General features: G+C 37.3%; 1 pseudogene; it reads left to right on the top strand.

Moving 5' to 3' along the window:
- Window positions 1-643: 643 nt before the first annotated feature.
- Window positions 644-21592, top strand: LOC105058602 (20 kDa chaperonin, chloroplastic-like; annotated as a pseudogene).
- The last annotated feature ends 312 nt before the right edge of the window (window positions 21593-21904 follow it).

The raw sequence follows: 21904 nt of genomic DNA, 5'->3' as shown, positions 1-21904 counted from the left end.
TTGGATATTGCCTGCTTAATTTTTTTCTCTTAAGGCAGTAGTTTCTGTTTTCATTTCATGATTCACTTCTGTATTTGATTCTGTCTGGTAGACAAGTATGCTGTCTTTTAGGCAGGGCTTGAATAAAGCTAGCTGTGCGGAAGCATGGATCAAGGATTTGCATTAAGATATAGGGAAGGTTGAGTTTAATTTGGATAAGCCTAAGAATTTTCAACTAAACCACGCAGGCCATGAAAAATATTTAAATTATGAATTGTGATCGAAAATGTTTGCTATGGGGAGAGAAATTGAAACAAGAAATAGTCAGGATTCCACCACAACAAACATGCCTTATATGGTTTGTTCAAGTCAGTTAAAATAAGAATGACCATATCCTCTAATATATTTGATTCATGCTCAGAATCAGAATTAAAATGGATTTGAATATGATGGAAAAGTAGGAATTAAATTTTGAAAGATTGAAATATTTTTATTCTCCTCCAGAATCAAAATAGAAATAATTAATAAGACTCCTCTTAACCAAACCACTAAAATATGAGCCACTCATATGTTTTCTCACGCTAGAGTCGATTGTACGATCAAGTTATTGTGGATGTACCATATTGCAGGATTAACAACCTCTCTGGTGTCTTTGGCTTCTCACTTTGATCACCTTCTCTTTGCCTTGGTTGTTAGAACAACACAGTAGTCATGCATCTGTTCAATCCCTTGCTGCTTTAAAACTTCTACAATCCTCGTGCACCAATACATAACCTTTCTTCAAACTATTCCCCAACCAGGAGGCCCCAGATTTTTGTGGGCCAAATCCTCCAATAGAGAGCATTCTGTCAAGCCTAATACCAAGGTGCATGGATGGAAATGGCGCCAGGCGCGAGTGTGGCTCACCTACGCTAACGCCCTCCGCTGACGTTCTAGAACAATCTTCTCCGGCCGGCCGCAAGCTGGCCTATGTACGCTATCCCTCCAGAGCATTTTCACCTTTTGGTGAAATTTTCGGTAAAACTCGAAATCAAACTCGGTTTCCATCTCACTCCTCCGGTACTTTTAAGCGGAATCGGTAAATAAAATGGGTTCCCGCGGACATTATAACTAAACACTCGGTTAAAACCCCGCCGTCCTCTCTCTCTCTCTCTCTCCCCATGAGAGGTGGTTGGGGTTTCTCTCCGTCGCTTGCTCTCTCGGTCTATCCAATTCGTGAGTTCCTCGATATCCGTAATTCCTTCCACGATTGTTGTCATTTTCGATTCTTTGGTTCTTCTTTCGGTCCTTTTTCTCGCAAAAATCCGTTCGAGATTTGATTTATTTAGGTTTTTTGTTTCTTTTTGATGGTTTAATTTCTTCTCAGGTAACCGTCGATCCGTACATTAATGGAGGGCGTGCGGTTCTCTGGGTCTGGAGTGGCGGGGAGGACGAGCCTGCCGTCATTCGAGGGGCTTCGGCTCTCGCCGGCTCTTTACGGTTCCTTCCTTGGTGGGTGCCTGCGGTATGGGGCTTGGGCAGAGGAGCTTTCGTGGCCTCACGAGTCACCGTCAAGGCCGCCACTCTGGTGACCCCAAAGGTATAAACCCGACATCATTCTGTTGGGAGCGGGCATTAGTTTTTTGACCCATTTTCGACGTTCATCGGACGCGTAGTTTGTTGATTTGATTGCGACTTGCAAGATTTGATGTTTTTTCTTGGTTATCTGTCTGGGTCTTGATGGGTTTGCAGGGTTGATTTATTAGAATTAAACAAAGCGAAAAGCTTTTGATATTGAAAAATATTATCATTTTAAAATGGGATGGAATTCTTGTAGTTTTTGCACAACATTTATACATGAGATAAATCTCTTGATAGCGTTTATGGGAAAATTTTATATCGTTTTATCGTTACTTGCTCAAGCAAGTAAGAGACAGCACAATTATCAGCCTTGATATTGTATAGGTCGAACCGGTTTGCACATTATTCTTCATGGATACTAGTATAGCATTACTTGGTAAAGCAATGCACTTTTGAATTACTTTTAGGGTTAAGTTGGATGAGACTTGATATTCCATATGCTTTTGTTTGTCATATCAAATTGCTCGGGATTGAAAATATGGATTTTCTGTAATAAATTGATGCTTAATGTGTGTATGTTCACAACTGCAGTGCTAGTTATTTGTATAGCTAATTTTGCTACATATCCTTTAAATTGGCATGTTCAAAAAAAGTAATTACGTTCGAGGATGATGACGTGTTTCTGAGGACTTGGGAGCAATTTGATGCTGATTGCTGTAGCTATGTTGTAGCACATTGATATTTTGGAATCATTTCATTAATCATCTTTCTGAAGTTTGTATACATATACATATATAGGTGTGAAAGTGGTATGGATATTATCCATCCGAATTCGATTTTATATCCGAATCAATCTGGATATGGATAAAAATTTGAGAATCCGATTAGTATCCGTATCTGTATCCATATCCATAAAAAAAAAATGAATATGGATATGGATAGACAATTATCTGATCCGTATCCAAATATCCGAATCTACATATAATCTTATATAATTTTATATAGTGTTTGTTAATTTTTAAGAAAAATATACAATCATATAAATATGTTATTAACTTGATTTGTCATCTATTTAGTAATATCTTTGATTCTGTAGTCATAAAGTTTAATTATCTAAGTTATATCGGTAATTATATCCATACTTTCAGTATCCGAATTGTATCCATATCCGTTTAAAATAAATATGGATATGAATTTTTACATCCGAATGATATCCATATTTGTATTCATTAGACAAAATAAATATGGATATGGATATGCTGGTATCCGATCCGTATTCGATCCGGTTTCAGCCCTATGCATATACATACACATCTTTAAACTTGTGTATGCAACATACTTTGTATACACAGGCATATATGAATGGATTTATATATGTATATATGCTTTAATGCTTATGCATCTATATGTATGCATGTATATGGGTGATATGTGTCTATATATGCATACTTATATACTTGTAAGTATATGTGTATGCACATGCGCTTATGTGCTTATGCATATGCATGATGCTTGCCTGGCCATCTACCTGGATGCATGCACATGTCAGTGCATGTAAGAGAACTCATCGTTGAATGTCTGATGTGGAGATGTTTAGAGCATCTTTGCTTATTAATGTGCTTACTATTGGATGAGCTGAAGAGGGGTAGTGTAATGTGCAGAGATGGTGGAAATGCTGAAAGTTGGACAGTATCATAAACAGAGAGTTACTGAGGAGTTTTGGTGATAGAATTTGCAGACATGATTTGAAAAATTATTGGCATTTTATGGTGTTCTTGTTAAATCTAGAAATTTCTATGCCTTTTCTTTGGGCATGTTGAACATCAGAAATAATTTTAATATATTTAATCAGTGAGAAAATTAGTAATATTTTATATTTTTGTTTTAAAATTTAAGTGCAATTGTACTTCGTTCTGTATATTGAGATAATTAGCTTTGACTGCTTGTTCTTTACTTTGTTATGTTCATATGAGCTCATTTGTTTAAATTTTAAAATGTTTCTAGGGTCAAATGATTCTGTAGTCATAAAGTTTAATTATCTAAGTTATATCGGTAATTATATCCATACTTTCAGTATCCGAATTGTATCCATATCCGTTTAAAATAAATATGGATATGAATTTTTACATCCGAATGATATCCATATTTGTATTCATTAGACAAAATAAATATGGATATGGATATGCTGGTATCCGATCCGTATTCGATCCGGTTTCAGCCCTATGCATATACATACACATCTTTAAACTTGTGTATGCAACATACTTTGTATACACAGGCATATATGAATGGATTTATATATGTATATATGCTTTAATGCTTATGCATCTATATGTATGCATGTATATGGGTGATATGTGTCTATATATGCATACTTATATACTTGTAAGTATATGTGTATGCACATGCGCTTATGTGCTTATGCATATGCATGATGCTTGCCTGGCCATCTACCTGGATCCATGCACATGTCAGTGCATGTAAGAGAACTCATCGTTGAATGTCTGATGTGGAGATGTTTAGAGCATCTTTGCTTATTAATGTGCTTACTATTGGATGAGCTGAAGAGGGGTAGTGTAATGTGCAGAGATGGTGGAAATGCTGAAAGTTGGACAGTATCATAAACAGAGAGTTACTGAGGAGTTTTGGTGATAGAATTTGCAGACATGATTTGAAAAATTATTGGCATTTTATGGTGTTCTTGTTAAATCTAGAAATTTCTATGCCTTTTCTTTGGGCATGTTGAACATCAGAAATAATTTTAATATATTTAATCAGTGAGAAAATTAGTAATATTTTATATTTTTGTTTTAAAATTTAAGTGCAATTGTACTTCGTTCTGTATATTGAGATAATTAGCTTTGACTGCTTGTTCTTTACTTTGTTATGTTCATATGAGCTCATTTGTTTAAATTTTAAAATGTTTCTAGGGTCAAATGTGTAATTACCAAAAGTACTTTTCATCACTCATTGTTGTATAGCTAATGGATTGATGCTGGGCTATTCTTATAAATAATTTTGTGAAACTTAGCAAGTAATATCTTTTGACAAGGTGGTCTTATCTAGTTATTCTGAATAAAGTGTTTAATCTATTAAGTATCCTAAATGTATTAAATTATATCTTATGACGAATAATGATGGAACTATTCCTAATTACGTAAATAATCTAGTTGTGTCCGACTTGCTTAAATCGCCTATCTATAATAACTTTATATATTATACTTTTAACATTGAACTATACATGTTTTTCTCATTTTGAACTTCCTAAATCGTTTCCTGAAGATTTTGAATGTGTTTTTTAGTCTCTAGTTAAATCACACAGAATACCAGCAATATTGTAAATCATGGATGTTCAGTGACTTGTCATTTGTTGCTTGACTGCTTAAATACTTGGTAAATATGTTTTAAGGAAAACAGATCTTTTTTGTTACCATTTTAACTGATTCGATCTGTTTCGTGATTGAACAGGATACATCCATCAAGCCCTTGGATGGCAGAGTCCTTGTTAAGATAAAGACTTCTGAGGAGAAAACCAGTGGAGGTATATTGCTTCCAGCAACTGCCAGTCAAAACCTCAAGAAGGTGAGGTTGTTGCTGTTGGAGAGAGCAGAATCATTGCCAAGAACAAAGTGGATATTGGCATTCAGGTACCTCTTTTGCCTCAACATAGCTAGATATTCCTATGCATCATCCTGATAGGTTGTTGGATGTAAACAGTCTCCACTAGAGATAACCAATTAATTTTGGTTTTCGGCTAAAAAATCCTATGGCTAAAAAGTTACTACCTTTCGTAGTTGAAAAATATTGTAATAGTTGGATGTAGAGTAAGCAGCTTTATTTAAATAGAAAAGGTCGGTTGCCCTAAAATATGCTTCTTCACATATCCTCTTACATTTGTAACACCATGCCTTGAATCTATTCTGTTGCTTTTTCAGGTTTAATGATCTGCAAATTTTCTTGGATTGTAGGCTGGTAACCAGGTTGTGTAGTCCAACTCTCCAAGTATGCAGGAAGAGTTGGAATTTAATGGGACTAACCATCTTCTGTTGAAGGAAGATGACATTGTGGGTGTTCTTGAAACTGGTGATGTTAAGGACCTCAAGCCTCTCAATGATTGGGTTCTGATTAAGGTTTGTTTAAATTTTTTTTATACTTGCTGATGTATATCGTTTCTTGAATGCAGCTTTCAAAACTGAAGTCCTTGAACTTAAACAAGTAGGATAGGATTGAAAGAGGGGGGGAGGGGAGTGTTGATGGGCTTGGTTTGCTGGAACTCCTGGTTAAGCCTTAAATATTAAAACCTATCATTTGTGAACTTACAACCAATTAGATTGTGCCCTAATAGATCAGAAGATGAATGAAACTTCTAGCATGAGCTGATAGGCATCCTACTATAAACTGTGAGATGATTGTAGAAGTTGGTGGCAGTTCAGCAGTGTCCAGGACAAAACTATTGAACATCATGAGTTTTGAATAATCGCAATGTTCTTTAGTTTTCCTCTTTTTTTTTCCTTTTATTCCCGTGCACACCCCCCACCCCTCCCCTGCGCGCTCCCCACCAAAAAAAAAAAAGAACTCAGCATCACCTGCTATGAAATGGTGCCAAAATCAGGGAAATGCAAGAGACATGATGGAGAATATGATAATGCCCATAATATTCATTCCTAGTGCAATTTTGAACTTCTAATACATCAACCTTTTCTGAGCTATTATTTCTTGTTTCATTTCTGGTATCGTTTCATGCATCATACCCAGGCCAGGCAATTATGTTAGAACTTTAAGTGGTTCTACATCCACACCTTGGGTGGATGGTAGGGGTGCCAACTTGAGTTTGTGAGCTAGCGGCCATGATTTTATTGACAAATCTCTGAATTCTTGATTGGAGATTATTTTTAATTAACAACAAAACTGGTGTAAATTAGTAGCTTTTTTTTTTTTTGATGTAAAGATTTTTCTTTGTTACACCTTCACTTGTTCAATGTTGTGTTGGGTTGCATAGATTTCTAATTGGTAGAACTTAGATGGTGTTATTGTCCTGCATTTACCCACCATCATCTCTAAGATTATTCCCAACTTAGCAGTCATTGGTAAGAATGAAGCTTGTGTAAATTAGTAGCCTTTTTTTTAATGTAAAAATTTTTCTTTGTTGCACCTTCACTTGTTCAATACTGTGCTGAGTTGCAGTATATTTACCTGCCATCATCTCCAGAGAATTTGTTTATTGGAGATTATTCTTAATTTAGCAATAATTAGTGACAATAAAGCTAGTGTGGATTGGAAGCTTTTTTTTTTTTCCTGATATAGAAATTTTTCTTTCTTGCACTTTCGCTTGTTCAACGCTGTGTTGAGTTGCATAGATTCCAAAGTGATAGAACTTAGATGGTATTATTGTCCTACATTCATTTGATCATCTGCCAGAGAAGTTAAAAAGTAATCTGCCACATGCTGTCATGCTGTCTTTTTTTTGGTACAACTTGGTCGATACATTTGCTCATCAATTCATGTTAACTATCATCAATCATTAGCATGGGTTCGAAACATGGAAAACGTCTCTCCGCACATGGGATAAAATTGTACATTTGACCCTTCTAGATCCTTCAATGGTAGGAGCTTCTTGCACTTGGATGGTCTTTTTTTGTTAGTCATCAGCATATATAATATTTTTGATAAGAAAATAAAAGCGTTCCTTAGGAGTATATTGGTCAGCTTTTATGTACAACATCCTCACGCTAGATATGTCTAGAAAGGATTGCTGTGAGCTTGCTTATGAGAAATTTAATACTCGTTCAAAAGCTAGGGTCCTTACATGTCTATCCTAGTTTGGCTGTCTGCAAGTTTTACGGGGGAATTTATCTGGCCATTATCAGTCACTCTAAAAAGTATATGAGCTCTACTACTACTGCTAAGATATTCCAAAACATTACTAATCTCAAGTAAGACTTCCTTTTTAATTACATTTCGAGTGCTGCAGGAATACCCAACTTGTTCTGCATTATAACCACTAGTTTCTGTTGTCCTGTATCCGTAAATGTTCTATTTTATTTCAGGCTGCAGAAGCTGAAGATACGACTGCTGGGGGCTTACCGTTGACCGAGGCTACGAAGGAAAAACCTTCAGTTGGGACGGTGAGAATATTTTTCTACTCTATAGATTGTCATTTACATGACAATATTAAATTTACTGGTTTGAGTACAGAGGAGTTAAAAGAGGCTTGATGGTTATTCTGTTAAGATTTTGGTTTAATTAAATGCTTTAGCAAACATGGAGATGTCTTGAGCCATCAATCAGCCTGACAACTCTAAATGACCTGATCTGACTCAGAAAAAACAACCTGTACTCAGCTTTTAGGCCCTAAAGCCCATCGGAATAGAAATACGTAAAGCCTAAAATTTTATCGGCTGATCCTGAGCTTAGCTTGTGGTTTGTGGCATGTATAATGCATGTTTATCAAAGGATAAATTATGTTCTTGATCCTCAAACTAAATCGAGTTTTCTTAAATGGTCCTTAAACTATAAAAAGCTAAAATTTAGTTTTCAAATTATTTGAATCAGTTTAATGTTGCCCTCAAGTGCAATTCTGGTGGTTTTTTCTCATTGAAAATCTGATGTGGCAATCTCTGGTGCTTATGTAGAGTATCTTTTGCTTGTATGGCTCAATTGGCGCTGATGTGGCTTAAAATATTTTGAGTCATGTCATCTTCTTCTTCCTCAAATTTATTGATACGGAGAAAATTCTTAATCTCTCATCTTCTCAAATCTTCTTTTTCTCTAGATCTCTCATCTTTCATCTTTCTTCTATTCTCAAAATCCCAATGGAAAAAAAAAAAAAAAAAAAGAAAATTTCTGTCCCTCCATGGCCTTATTCTCCTTTTTACAATCTTTTCTTCTTTATTTCTCATCACTCTATCTCATTGAACTCTTCCTATTCATCCGTTTTTAAATCTCTCTTCCAGTATTTTAAAAAGTGCTAGACGCACTTAGGCGCTAAGGGCTCTCGGTGCCTAGCAAAGTGAGGTGCACATTTTTAAAATAAAATTTATAATAAGATTTATTAGAAATTACAAGTTATTTAAACTTCTTAAGATAGATATATATATATATATATATATATATATATATAAAGAAACTAAGCTAAAGAGATATCAAAACATTTAAAATTAAAATAAAATATATTTATATTAACTATAATAAGGACATGGTTTTCATCTCAAGATACCATATATATCAAAAGCCAAAAGCATCGAAATCAAATATCACAATTTGAGTGTTGACATCATATTTCTAAAAGATACAATCTTCATCCTCATCAAGCATAGGACAAGTATCATCATCTTCTTCAAGTGACTTGCAACCCTCATCATCTTCGTCTTCTATTTCATCCTCTTTTTGATTAGAGAATTGTTGTGCCCTAGCACTTGAACTTAAATTTTCTTCTTTTCCTACTGGCTTATTCATATTGAATCTTTCTTTCTTAACTCCACAAGCTCTAGTAACATCACCCTGTGTCAAATCATCTCCATCATCAAATACAACATTTTTAGCACATTTTTTTCAATTCTTCAAGTCAACCATTTATTACTATCATCTATATCATTCAAAGAAATAGGATCAATGGTGTCACGCAAGTTGTATCTCCGCGATAAGGCTCGATTATATTTAACAGATACCAAATCATTCAGCTAATCTTGTGCCAGCTTATTTCTCTTTTTGCTATGAACCTAAAATATTCATGTATGAGATATTATATATTATATGGAATATCTGAAGTATCATATAAGATTAAGTTTCAAATTTATTTATATTGTCAAGAACTTACATGCTCAAAAATACTAATTTTGTTCATATCCCAAAGAATTACATGTAAGACTGAGAACTTTTATAGCAAATTGCTGCAAACTTGGAGTTGAAGATCTATATAAAGTCCACCATTCCACTGTTAAATAGAATAGGTTACAGTTTTGGTTAGAAAAAAAATATCACAATCAATTTTCTAATATAATATAATCATAATATTTAGCATTTTAAAGTTCTTATGAGTGTCTTTGTCTGTCTATGCCTTATAGCCATGGGAATCTCAAGTAGTCCTTCAGCTTTCTTATACTTTGTCAATCCATCCATAATTTTGTCTTGTCTCAAGGTTTGGAGTCAATCTTTGTATGCATTTGTATAAACCACTCATTATTTCTTCATCTTGCTTAATTGTAAAGTTGTCATGGAGATATTCAAGATTTAGAAAATATCCAGCCATATGTAAAGGACGATGAAGTTGATAGCCCCACCTATCAATTATTTCAAAAATCTCCGTATATCTTTCTTTATTTTTTTTGAATGAGGCAAAAGTGGTTTTTTTAGCTCGATCTATGGTTTCATAGATGTAACCGATAGCGGGTCTTCTCTCACCATCAACTAAGCGAAGCACATGAACAAGAAGACCTGTCACCTTGAGCACATAAACAATGCCATTCTAAAATGAAGGCATTGAAACAGTTTGAGCTGCTCTTTTTTCCATTTGCTCCTTTGCCCACTTGCTATTTGTTCATTCTTTAGAAATAAACATCTTCCTTAAGTTATCACATTGTTTGTGTATGCTTGACAAGATTAGAAATGAAGTAGCAAATCTAGCTTTGGTAGACCTTAACAAATTTCTCTATCCAGTAAATTTTCTCGTCATATTAATTACACTAGAACGGTTGTAAATATATCTATTCAGCTCTATAGCTCTTTTAATTATTCTCGTGATTCGTGGAAGTTTTCCAATATCTTCCAACATTAGATCCAAGCAATGGGTAGTGCATGATGTGTAATATAAATTGGGATATTTTGCTTCCAAAAGTCATCCTAATCATGTAATTTCTTACTATTTTAGTAAGACATATATAAACATAATTTAAGTAATTGAAAATTTGAAGGGGCAATATAGAAAAGAAATTCTCTTCTTACTTACTAATGCATTACTTACATCATTATCGGTTATTATCGAGACAATATTGACTTCATCAACTTTCTCGATCATTCTATCAAGCAATTTGAACAATCTTTCTCCTATTTTCATATAAGAAGAAGCATCAATAGATTCAATAAATACGCTGCCTTTAGAACAATTCATTAGAAAATTTATTAATGTTTTATGACTTCTATCTTACCATACATCGGACATAATAGAACATCCTGTTTTCATCTATTCCTCTTTATGATTCCTTATTATATCATCCTATGAGCAATCCTTTTTTTAGGAGAGGAATCTTAACTTCATAGTAACTAGGTTGCTTTATATCCAATGCTTATTTGGCAATAGATTCAATGGCAGCTCTAAAACTATCAAATTTACCGTATTGAAGGGAATTGCAGTTTCATACATCCATCTTACTAGATCTATATATGCCTTTTCTCTTAGCTCTTTCTTGAAGGCATCATTAATGGTTGCTTGCTTTGCATGTCCACTTTTCTCACTTTGAGTTGTTTTAAGAGTGTAAAATGCATTCATGGGACCCAATTGCTTTGATTTTTTATTGTAATTATTTCCCATATTGGCAATCCTTTTTCCATGAGCATCAAACTTAGTGATCTCATCTTCCTCATCTTTCAAGATTACATCATCACAATTAGGTACTAGATTCATTTGTTCCTTTTTATTCTTTTTCTTGAACATGTATTCTTTAATCTCTTCTTTAACATGCTCCGGACATTTTGGGCATTTTTTGGTATTTCGGTAAGCACCAACTAAATGCTGTTTATGTCTAAATATTCCTGCTTTTTCTTCTTTGCCGCAAAAACTGCAAGTCATATTGTTCTTGTTATTTGGGTTGCCTAGATAATGCTACTTCCGCCATAGCTGTTAAAGAACGAATATAATAGTCAAGAGTCAAAATAAATTCAATATAGTTTATGTTTAAATTATTAAAGAATACAAGCTAAATTAATAAAAGTGAGTATTAAGTTCCGAGTAGGCAGTGGGTTCAGTTTTTTGTTTTATTTGTCCTCATTTGCTTCTATTTGATTACATTTTGTTGCTCATTTTTCTTCTAATTTCTTTTTTCCTCCTATTTTAGTATCTAAAAAATTGGTATTTATGATCTCTAGTGTTACATTATAAAGTTGTTAATAGTTAAATATAATGAGTGTGCTTTAACAAAATGTTATAATTGGTCAGATTTTTGAAAAAAAATGCACGAGGAAGTTCGAAATATAGTGCAAGAGCTATCTATTGTAAAAATAAAGGATTTGGAAACCATCAAATAAAGATACATAGGATGGGGGTAGAGAGGTTTGAAGATAATAAGAATCAGATCAGCGAAAGAAAGAAGAAAGTTGACAAAATAAAAAATTAAAAAAAAAAGAGGATATGCGTGGGATGGGAGAGAGAGTCGGTATGGATAAGGAGGAAAGATTCTATTTTTATCAAAAAAAAGAAAGAGAGAGAGAGAGAGAGAGGTGAGAAAATAAAATTAAAAAGAAGAAGAAGAAGAAGAAAAAGAAGAAGAAGAAGAGGGGTGGGATAGGAGGGAAGGAGACGACAAAAAAATATAAGAAAGATTAGAAAATGATAAAAGAGAGGGAGAAAAGGATGGCTGGGAGAGAAAGAGATAAAAACAGGATAGAAGATTTCATAAAAATAAAAACAGAAAAAAAGAAAAAGTACCTGAAAGTCTGAAGATGTGTGGCAGTGGTCCCTATCCACCTCTAGTTTCCCTTTAAGCAGCAATGAAGAGGAAGAAGAAAGCTCTATTTTTTTTTTTTTTTTGCTTTTTTCTGAGGGTCCATCGTATAACACCAAAAGAATGAGTTGCTTTTTGCAACTATTTTCCACTTTTTACCATAAAATTACATGTCTGTCTTTCACTTAAAGTCTATTACTGCTTTGTTTGATAAGGGTACTTTTGGACAGCAATTTCTCAATAATAAATAAAGAAAAAGAAAGCAAATTAAGGGAAAAAGCAATTCTGTCCTTCATTAAAAACATGTTGCTGCTTTCTTCTAATAAGGGCACTTTTGTGCAGCAATTTCTCAACGTACAATAAAGAAAAAAAAGTAAATAATATGACAATTGAAACAGGCGCATGCTTCAGGGCCTTGTGCCTTGTTGGAGGCGTGCGCTTAAGCGACAGAAGTGTGCGCCCCTTTCAACTCGTCTCGCCTCACATAGTTGCAAGCGCTTTTGTGCACCTCGCTGTGCCTTAATGCATCTTTAACAAGACTGTTCTCATCTCTCATCTTTCATTTTCTTATCCTCAAAATCCCAATGAAAAAAAAAAAAAAAAAAAAAAAACATTCCCTTCATGGCTCACCCTCCTCCTATGCTCGGTTCCTCCTTCACTCATCTGCCATCGCCTTCTCTCAACGCATCCTATCGAGTCGGTATCGATTTCGTCGACTTTTCCTCTCATTCCAAACTCCATTTTCCTCTATGGCCCCATCTTTGTTAAAGAATAGAGATTGAAAGATAATCAGAGGAGAAGAAAGAAAAATGGGATTAGAGAAAAAAATAATCATTATTTTTATCACATCAATGTTTATTTTTAAATTTTAATATCACACAAGCACCACATAAGCATCAGAGGTTGTTATATTGGACTTTTAGTGAGAGAAAATCATCAAAATCGCATCTGAAGACAACATTAAATCGATTCAGATAGTTCATAGGTTAAATTTTAGCTTTTTGTAATTTAGAGATTATTTAAGAAAATCTAATTTAGTTGGAAGATTAGGAACATAATTTACTCTTTATTAAAATTGATGAAGCCCTCCTGGCAAAAAAAAAAGCATTGGACTGGAGAGGCTAGCTACAAAGTGGAGTCCACCCAAAAGAAAGGCATCAGGCCTAGAATTGGGCCCCCTGCCCAAGAAAATACCCCAAGGCAAATTTTTTGTGCACCACAGGTGGTGTAAAAAATCCAACATGGAGCACATCGTTTTGTTCGATTGGTCCACATAGTCATCACTTTTTCATGCGCATTTAATATCTGCAGATCAATTTTTTCATTTAAAAAAATTTATGTGATGAAAATATTATGTTCTTTGATAAAATTATGACATTCTATATCCATATTGTTGGTGCAAAAATCCGCTTGCGCCGGAAAAGCTGGAGTTGGGGAAGTCGCGGTCGCCGCCGGGACCTGCAAAGGAAGTCTAAACCGAAGGTGGGGTTGCTCCGGCAAGACCCTCCGACGCTCAAGTCAGTTCTCTGCCTCAACAAGAATGGAGCGCTCGAACGGAGAATTTAGCAGAGTTTTTAGATAAAAAGATGAGAGCTTAGATGATAACGTATCTGGGGTTCCCCTTTTTATAGGGGGAGGATGCCACAGACTGATAGCGACGTTCGTAACCGACTGGTAGTGGGTCGTCCATAGTCAGGCAGAATTTATTGCGAAGGGTAGTGGAGCGGAATCGTGGCTATTGCCGTAGCTCGCCACGTGGAATCAGTTGCGAGGAGTGGAGCAGCGTCCGTTGTCGTGACTTGCCAATGGATGGGAGAATCGTGCGATATCCGTCGCAGGAGGTGGAGCAGGATCGTGGCCGTTATGTTGGTCTGTCAGGGAGTAGTGGAGCTGTGCGAAATCCGTTGTAGGAAGTGGAGCAGAGCTGCAACTGTTACTGCGGCTTGTCAGGGAGTGATGGAGCTGCATGGAATCCACCGCAGAAAGTGGAGCAGGATCGTGGCCGTTAAAACAGCCTGTCAGGGAGTGCAGATCCATCGGCTGAAGCTCGGAAGTGGTCGGAGCTGATGACGGAGTTCGGCTCCCGTAGGAGTCCGGGCGGAGTCCTCTGCAACTAAAGTCAGGTGGAAAGTCCGGCTCCCATGGGAGTCCGGACGGATCTTACCGGCAATCGGAGTCAGCGACGGAGCCCGGCTCTTGTGGGAGTCCGGGCGGAGTCCCCCTTGCGGTTGAAGTTGTCGTCGGAGTCCGGCTCCCGTAGGAGTCCGGACGAAGTCTGTCTGCAGTTGTTGGAGTCGAGGACGAAGCCCGGCTCCCGTAGGAGTCCGGGCGGAGTCTTCCTGCAATTAGAGTTAAAGACGAAGTCCGGCTCCCGTAGGAGTCCGGACGGGGCTTACCAGCAGTTGATGTTGAGGACGGAGCCGGCTCCCGTAGGAGTCCGGGCGGAGTCAACTTGAGGTCGGAGTTGTCGTCGGAGTCCGGCTCCCGTAGGAGTCCGGACGAGTCTGTCTACAGCCGTTGGAGTCGAGGACGAAGCCCGGCTCCCGTAGGAGTCCGGGCGGAGTCTTCCTGCAATCAAAGTTAAAGGCGAAGTCCGGCTCCTGTAGGAGTCCGGACGGGGCTTACCAGCAGTTGATGTTGAGACGGAGCCCGGCTCCTGTAGGAGTCCGGGCGGAGTCAACTTGAGGTCGGAGTTGTCGTCGGAGTCCGGCTCCCGTAGGAGTCCGGACGAAGTTTGTCTGCAGCCGTTGGAGTCGAGGACGAAGCCCGGCTCCCGTAGGAGTCCGGGCGGAGTCTTCCTGCAATCAAAGTTAAAGGCGAAGTCCGGCTCCCGTAGGAGTCCGGACGGGGCTTACCAGCAGTTGATGTTGAGGACGGAGCCCGGCTCCCGTAGGAGTCCGGGCGGAGTCAACTTGAGGTCGGAGTTGTCGGCGGAGTCCGACTCCCGTAGGAGTCCGGACGAAGTCTGTCTGCAGCCGTTGGAGTCGAGGACGAAGCCCGGCTCTCGTAGGAGTCCGGGCGGAGTCTTCCTTTGAGGTCGGCATCGTGGGCGGAATCGTTGATTCTGTTGAGGACTTCGGCTGTGGGTATTTTATACCCAACACATATTATGACATCTTGCATTCAAAAAGTCATAATTTTTGTCCGTAGACTGTCATAATATAACATAGGATGTTATAATATGCATGAGATGTCATAATTTTTTTTAAAGAGCAGGAGTATTTTCGTCCTTTAAAATTTTCAATCGAAAAAGTCGATCTGCAGGTATTAATTACGCATTAGAAAATAGTTGGACAAAAATATTTCTTCTATATTATGATATTCTGGGTCATATTATGGCATCCTGGACTATAATACGCCATAGGATGTCATATTTTTTTTTCAAAAAATAGGGATATTTTCATCATATAAAATTTTTAAACGAAAAAATCAACCTGCAAATATTAAATACGTATTGGAAAGCGGTGACTACATAAATCAATTGAATAAGATGATGCACTTCCTATCAGATTTTTTACACCGTCTGCGGTGCACAAAGAATTTCTCAATACCCCAATTGTCAGGCCTAGTTGAGCCAGACCTGCATTAGTCTTTGGATCTCTCACCTCTGACTTGACATCATGTCATGGCCAATCCAGCACATTGAACTACCTTATTGCTCCAATCTAGCGGCCTTGAAGGTGTCAAAGAATGAGAGGAGATTACACATGATTTATGTTGAGTTTTCGTTTGATATTTATGTTCGGAGCATTCCTCTTTGGATCTCTTAAACGTCGTATGATCTTATCTGCTCTTTCATCTTTAACAAATGAATGGTTAATAGAAGCTAGCAATTTAAGTTGGATAATCAACCCAAAATGATCTAAAGTTCCATCCCTTGTTTCCTCATACTTGGGACATACTTCGTCCTTTTTTTTTTAATTAAAAAAATAACCAAGTGACAGCTACCATCTTTGGCAAAGTGAGGACCTTTCCCCATGCCAAAGTAAGTTGGCTGGAACAGATTCCATTTGAAAGAACAAGACATGAGCATTCCATGATATGAACAGACCTGGCAGCATCTCGTTATGGTAGGTATTGTTGTAGGTGTCATACCACCTTAGCTGATATTTTTGAAATTCATGTTCAGGAACTATCAAGTTGACAAATATACCGATATGAACTTTAATTACTGACCTCATCAGGAGATCGAGCTCATCTTGAGGCCGACCTCATCAAAAAGTCGAGGTCATCAGAAAACTGATCTCATCAAAAAAACTGAAAGTCGATCTCATCAGAAAGCTGAAGGTTGATCTCATCAACATGCTAACAGCTGAGCTCGTCATAAGTCCGATCTCATCATCTTCTGGATATGTGGCAGCAGATTGTTATTTGAAGTATCTATTCTCTCATGTTACATCGGCTTCTAGCGGACCTGACTCTTCAAAATTATCTACTAAGTCGGCTGTCCAGAACTGCTGGTAAGTAAGACATTTATCTCGGTTATCTATCGATCTTCTTTAATCAAATCAACTTACGTCAGTTTCTGATTGATCTGATTATCAACATCAAAGGCATAATGCCCAGTTTAAATAATTACTGATATCAACTATCCTATATCGGTCTTTTATCGATGTTCCACTACATCTATGTACAGTTATCTGACAGTTGTTATCCAGCGCAGTCGTAACCATCTTTCAGTTGTATTCCAGCTTATTTACCACGTGGACAGCTGTCCTACGATCTCTTCACGACTGGCTATTCTGTTACAACAACACAACGGCCTAACAGATCTCTGATAGTCTAACATATCTCCAATAGTCTAATAGCCTAACAGATCTCTAACGGTTTAATAGATCTCAACGGCCTAACAGTCTTTCTTTAAGATCTAAGCAAGCTCTCTCTATAAAAAGGGATAAGATGCTCTCCAGAATGTAAGTCCAAATTAAGTCTGATTGAACAGAGAACTCTGCTAAATTTCTCAAAGAAAATCGGAGTTCTTTCCATTTTTCTCCACTTAAACTCTCATTTCTTGCTTTTTACTTCTCTATTTCCACTATCTATTTTCAAGGCTCCAGTTGATTTAAGCATTAGAAAGTCCTAAATCGGAGGGCACCTCATGATTTTGGGATTTCTTTTGCAGGTTTTGTCTGCGGTTTACATTAACGCAACTCTCAGCTGTCCAGCTTGGTTCATTGCCGACCTCACCTCAAAAGCTTTGTAGCAACAGATTGGTCTAGAATAAGGGACAATTTTTAGTGAAAAATTGTGAACAAGAAAGCATCAATTCATCCTCTGCCTGCCTCATCTTCTTTTAGAGATGCTAAGTCACTTAACCATCAATGATTGTTGGTCCTCAGCAATTCAACCTCCTAGTTTAGCAAGTTTAAGCCTTTACTGCTATGGTACAACAGCTCTAATATACCACAAAACAACAATGAGATCATGGTGGAAATCGGGGCAGTTGAGAATTCTTTTTTGCAAAGATAGAGATAGCTTCTTTAGTTCCATAAAAATTTTGTAAAAAAATGATGAATCAAAAAGCACAAAACAACTCTATGCCTTCATCTTCTCCTGGAGGCGTGCTAGAAGCATTTTCACCTCCACTTCAATGTACCATAGAGTAGCAACTAGAGAGTTTCTCAAAAAACTCGTCTCAACATAATCAACAATCAATCCATCACAATCTGCCTACTACTGGGATCATCAACATAATGTCAAACCTTGGTGAAGATTAGGGGGTAGATAAAAGTTCTTTCTCGAAAAGGCAGCACACGGACAATGAGCCTTCAGTAAATTTTTTTTCAATATCTTAATTCTTATCCACAGGAGATCAAATCTCTATAATTAAGTTGAAGGAACTTTTATCCAAATGAGATCATGAAATCTGATCAAACAAGGACAAATAAGTCTGTCCAAATGAGATATCTGTTTGAGGAAACTCAAATTTTGATTTGAGATTTTAAGACAATATACTCTTGAAAGAGAAAGATGAAATATTTTAAAATGAAACTCATCTAATATATAGGAGACCCAATCTACCCATAACGATATGGGACAAAGGTATTTCTTAAACCTCTATTACATTCAATTTATTAAGATTGGTTTGTTCTTAATTAATCGATCTAATTCTTAAAGTCATATCATTTTTAATATTTTAGAGTTTACTTATTATATTAAACTACATCGATTTCATGACTGACCTTATCGAGGTCAGATAATGTTCATGTTGTAAGGAGATAGCATCTTTAGTTCCACATCAGTTATGAGTTAAGAGGAAGTATGGCTTATACGGATTAAAACTTTTTCTCTCCCCATAAAGAGTAAAATCGTGAAGTTTCAAATGACCAAAGCTCACTGAAGCTTAACGCCTACTGAAGTCCAAAGATGGTCATGAGCCGGAACGGATAATATTTCATGTACATGGGAGCAAAGTTAATCCAATCATCCGAGCCATCTAACCTCTTGACCGCAACAGTTTATTATATATATAATTATGTAAGTCCTATATAGGACAGTTAAACCCAGATCGGGCTATGTGAAATCGGACAAACCAAAATATATATATATATATATTTGTGTATCTAAAAGAAAATCCTCAACAAGATCTGAGGTCGCCTTGATAAAATCCATGAAAGAAATTGATCTTGATAGGATTCAAGGTTGTCCAAAAATCATCTACGAGATTCGAAGTCATCCGTAACAGGATCCGAAGTAGAGAAAGCCGATCCCTTAGAAAGCTATCTCTGACACATGGCGATATTAAAGAGAATCATCTGAGAATTATATTGATCAAAGTCTACTTCTGGGTCAGATCGGTTGAATACCGATCTGTTTCAATTCAGCTCAACGAAACATCAAAGCTAACTTGATTGACTCTTGATGAGGCATTATGATCAGTTCAGCTATCTACCGACCTTCCGTATGGGACATCGGTCCAAAATCAATGTGATTCAAAAATACAGATAATTATCTGACAGCTGTCTTCCAGCTTGCTACAGTCGTGGTCACCTAAAAATCCTCGACAAGATTCGAGGTAGAAGTCATCAGTAAATACATATTAGCAATTTATGTTGAAAACTTATCCAAAAGGATGCAACGATTTACCTGAAAAACCAAGCAGAATAAAAGGCCAACCTCATGGGAGACCGACCTCATCAGAAAGCAGAGCTCATCAGAAGGGCTCATAAGAAAGCCAAGTTCATCAAAAAGCTGTCTTCATCAAGAAGCTGACCTCATTAGGAGGGCGAGATCATTAGAAGGTCGATCTCGTAAGGAGGCCGACCTCAGTAGAAGGGCTCGTAAGAAGGCCAAGCTCATTAAAAGGCCGACTTCATCAGAAATTTGACCTCATCAAAAGGCCGAGCTCATTAAAAGGCCGACTTCATCACCTAATCAGAAGGTCGAGATCATTAAAAGGCTGACTTCATCAAAAATTCGACTTCATCAGGAGGATCAAAGAGCCGATCTTCGGATCGAGCTTAAGCTCCGAAAAAGCCAAAAATAAGAGCCGATCTCCGATTGAGCTAAGTCCTAAAGGGTCAAAAAGAGAAGCCGATCTTCGGATCGTGCTTAAGTTCCAAAGGACCAAGATGAAAAGCCAATCTTCGGATCGAGCTTAAATTCGAAGATGAAAAGTCGATCTTCGGATTGAGCTTAAGCCCCAAGGACTAAGATGAAAAGTCGATCTTCGGATCAAGCTTAAGCACTGAAAGCATCAAGAAGAAAAGTCGATCTCTGGATCGAGCTTAAGCCCCAAAAGATCAAGATAAAAAGTCAATCTCTGGATCAAGCTTAAGTCCCGAAAGGACTCAGAAGTGAGGGGGCAAGTATTGTAGGTGTCATACCATCTCGACTGATGTCTTTGGGACTCATGCTCAGGAGCTATCGAGTTGACAAATATATCAATGTGAGCTTTAATTATCGATCTCATCAAAAGATCGAGATCATCAGAAAGCCGATCTCATCAAGAATCAGGAGGTCGACCTCACCAGAAAGCTGAAGGACGACCTCATTAGTAGGCTAATAGTTGAGCTCATCATAAGTCCGATCTCATTATCCTCTAGACACGTGGTAGCAAATTGTTGTCTGAAGTACTTGTTCTCTCATGTTATATCGGTCTCTAACCGATCTGACTCTTTAGTATTTATCTACTAAGTCGGCTATCCAAAATTGCTAGTAAGCAGGACACTTTGATTATTTGCCGATCTCCCTCAACCATATCAGCTTACGTCGATTTCTGATCAATCTGATTATCGTCACCAAAGGCATGATGCTCAGTTCAGATAATTACTAATATCAATTATCCCATATCGATCTTTTGCCGGCGTTCTACTATATCTATTGACGGTTATCTGACAGCTGTCATCCAGTTCAGCCGTAATCGTTTTTCAATGATATTCTTACTCATTTACAAAGTGGACAGCCGCTCCACGATCTCTGCACAGCTGATCATTCTGTTACAACAACCCAACAACCTAACAGATCTCCAACGGTCTAATAGTCTAACAAATCTCCAACGGCCTAACAGCTTTTTCTTAAGGTCTATAACAGCCTTTTCTTAAAGACTTAAGCAAGTTCTCTCTATAAAAAGAGACAAAGTACTTTTTGAAAGATAAGTTCAAAGTAAATTTGAGTGAACAGAGACATACTTTACTAAATTTTTCAAAAAAAATTAAAGTTTTCTTTATTTTTCTCTACTCAAATTCTCATTTTTTATTTTGTACTTCTCTATTTCTATTATCTATTCTCAAAGCTCCGACTAATTTAAACATCGAAATATTTTAAATCGGAGGACATCCCACGATTTTAGGATTTCTTTTTACATCAATGCAATTCTCGGTTCTCTGGCTTGATTCATTGCTGACCTCACCTCCGAAGTCTCACAGCAACTGGTACAGTAGATGTTTGTGTGCACGGAAGTTAGTTTGTTGGGTTGAATTTATGCTCCAGCTGAATTAAAGAGTAATAGCGATGGTTCCCAGATGTCAAGCAATTTTTTTCGCAGGGGCTTAAATGTATGTAGTTGTTGTTATGTATTTTTCTTGATGAATGTACCTGCTGTCTCAGTACCTTGATCACGATACTGATAAACAGGTTATTGCAGTGGGGCCTGGGCCATTGGATGAAGAGGGCAAAAGAAAAGCGCTTGCGAATGTCGCGGGTAGTACCTTGATGTACTCAAAAGTATGCTGGAAGTGAATTTAAGAGTGCTGATGGCTCTGATTACATTGTCTTGAGGGCATCTGACGTGATGGTCATTCTCTCGTCTTGGCAAGGGATCAACCAGCCTATGTGGCTAACTTCTGCAAAATAGATAGGTTGGTGCAGAAATTACCGGGGACCCATATTTACATTGTGCGGTGGCACTGTACCATGTCTGCAATTTGTACCCTTTAAAGCTGTGAAATTTTGTTAAATTCTTAATCGCATCCTTGTAGGATTCTGAGCGACTATTTCATTTCGATGTGGCACTCATTTTTCTTCCATAGGAGTAAGTTAATTGTAAAACTATGTCTACAACTGGGTTGTAGGTATCGAAGAGGCAAGGCCTGCCACCAATCTGCTACTGAGTTTGCCTGAAAGAAAAGTGGGAGACCTGCTAGATATTGAAGAGGCAAGGCCTGTCACCAATCTGCCGCTGAGTTGGCCTGAAAGAAATGTGGGAGACCTGCCTGCCAGCTGGAGAAGGACTCATGGAATTAAAATGGTGACCACAAGAACTGATAGCT

This window comes from Elaeis guineensis, chromosome 15 (genome assembly GCF_000442705.2).
Source record: "Elaeis guineensis isolate ETL-2024a chromosome 15, EG11, whole genome shotgun sequence".
NCBI lineage: Eukaryota > Viridiplantae > Streptophyta > Magnoliopsida > Arecales > Arecaceae > Elaeis > Elaeis guineensis.
This window is presented reverse-complemented; position numbering and strand designations above follow the sequence as displayed.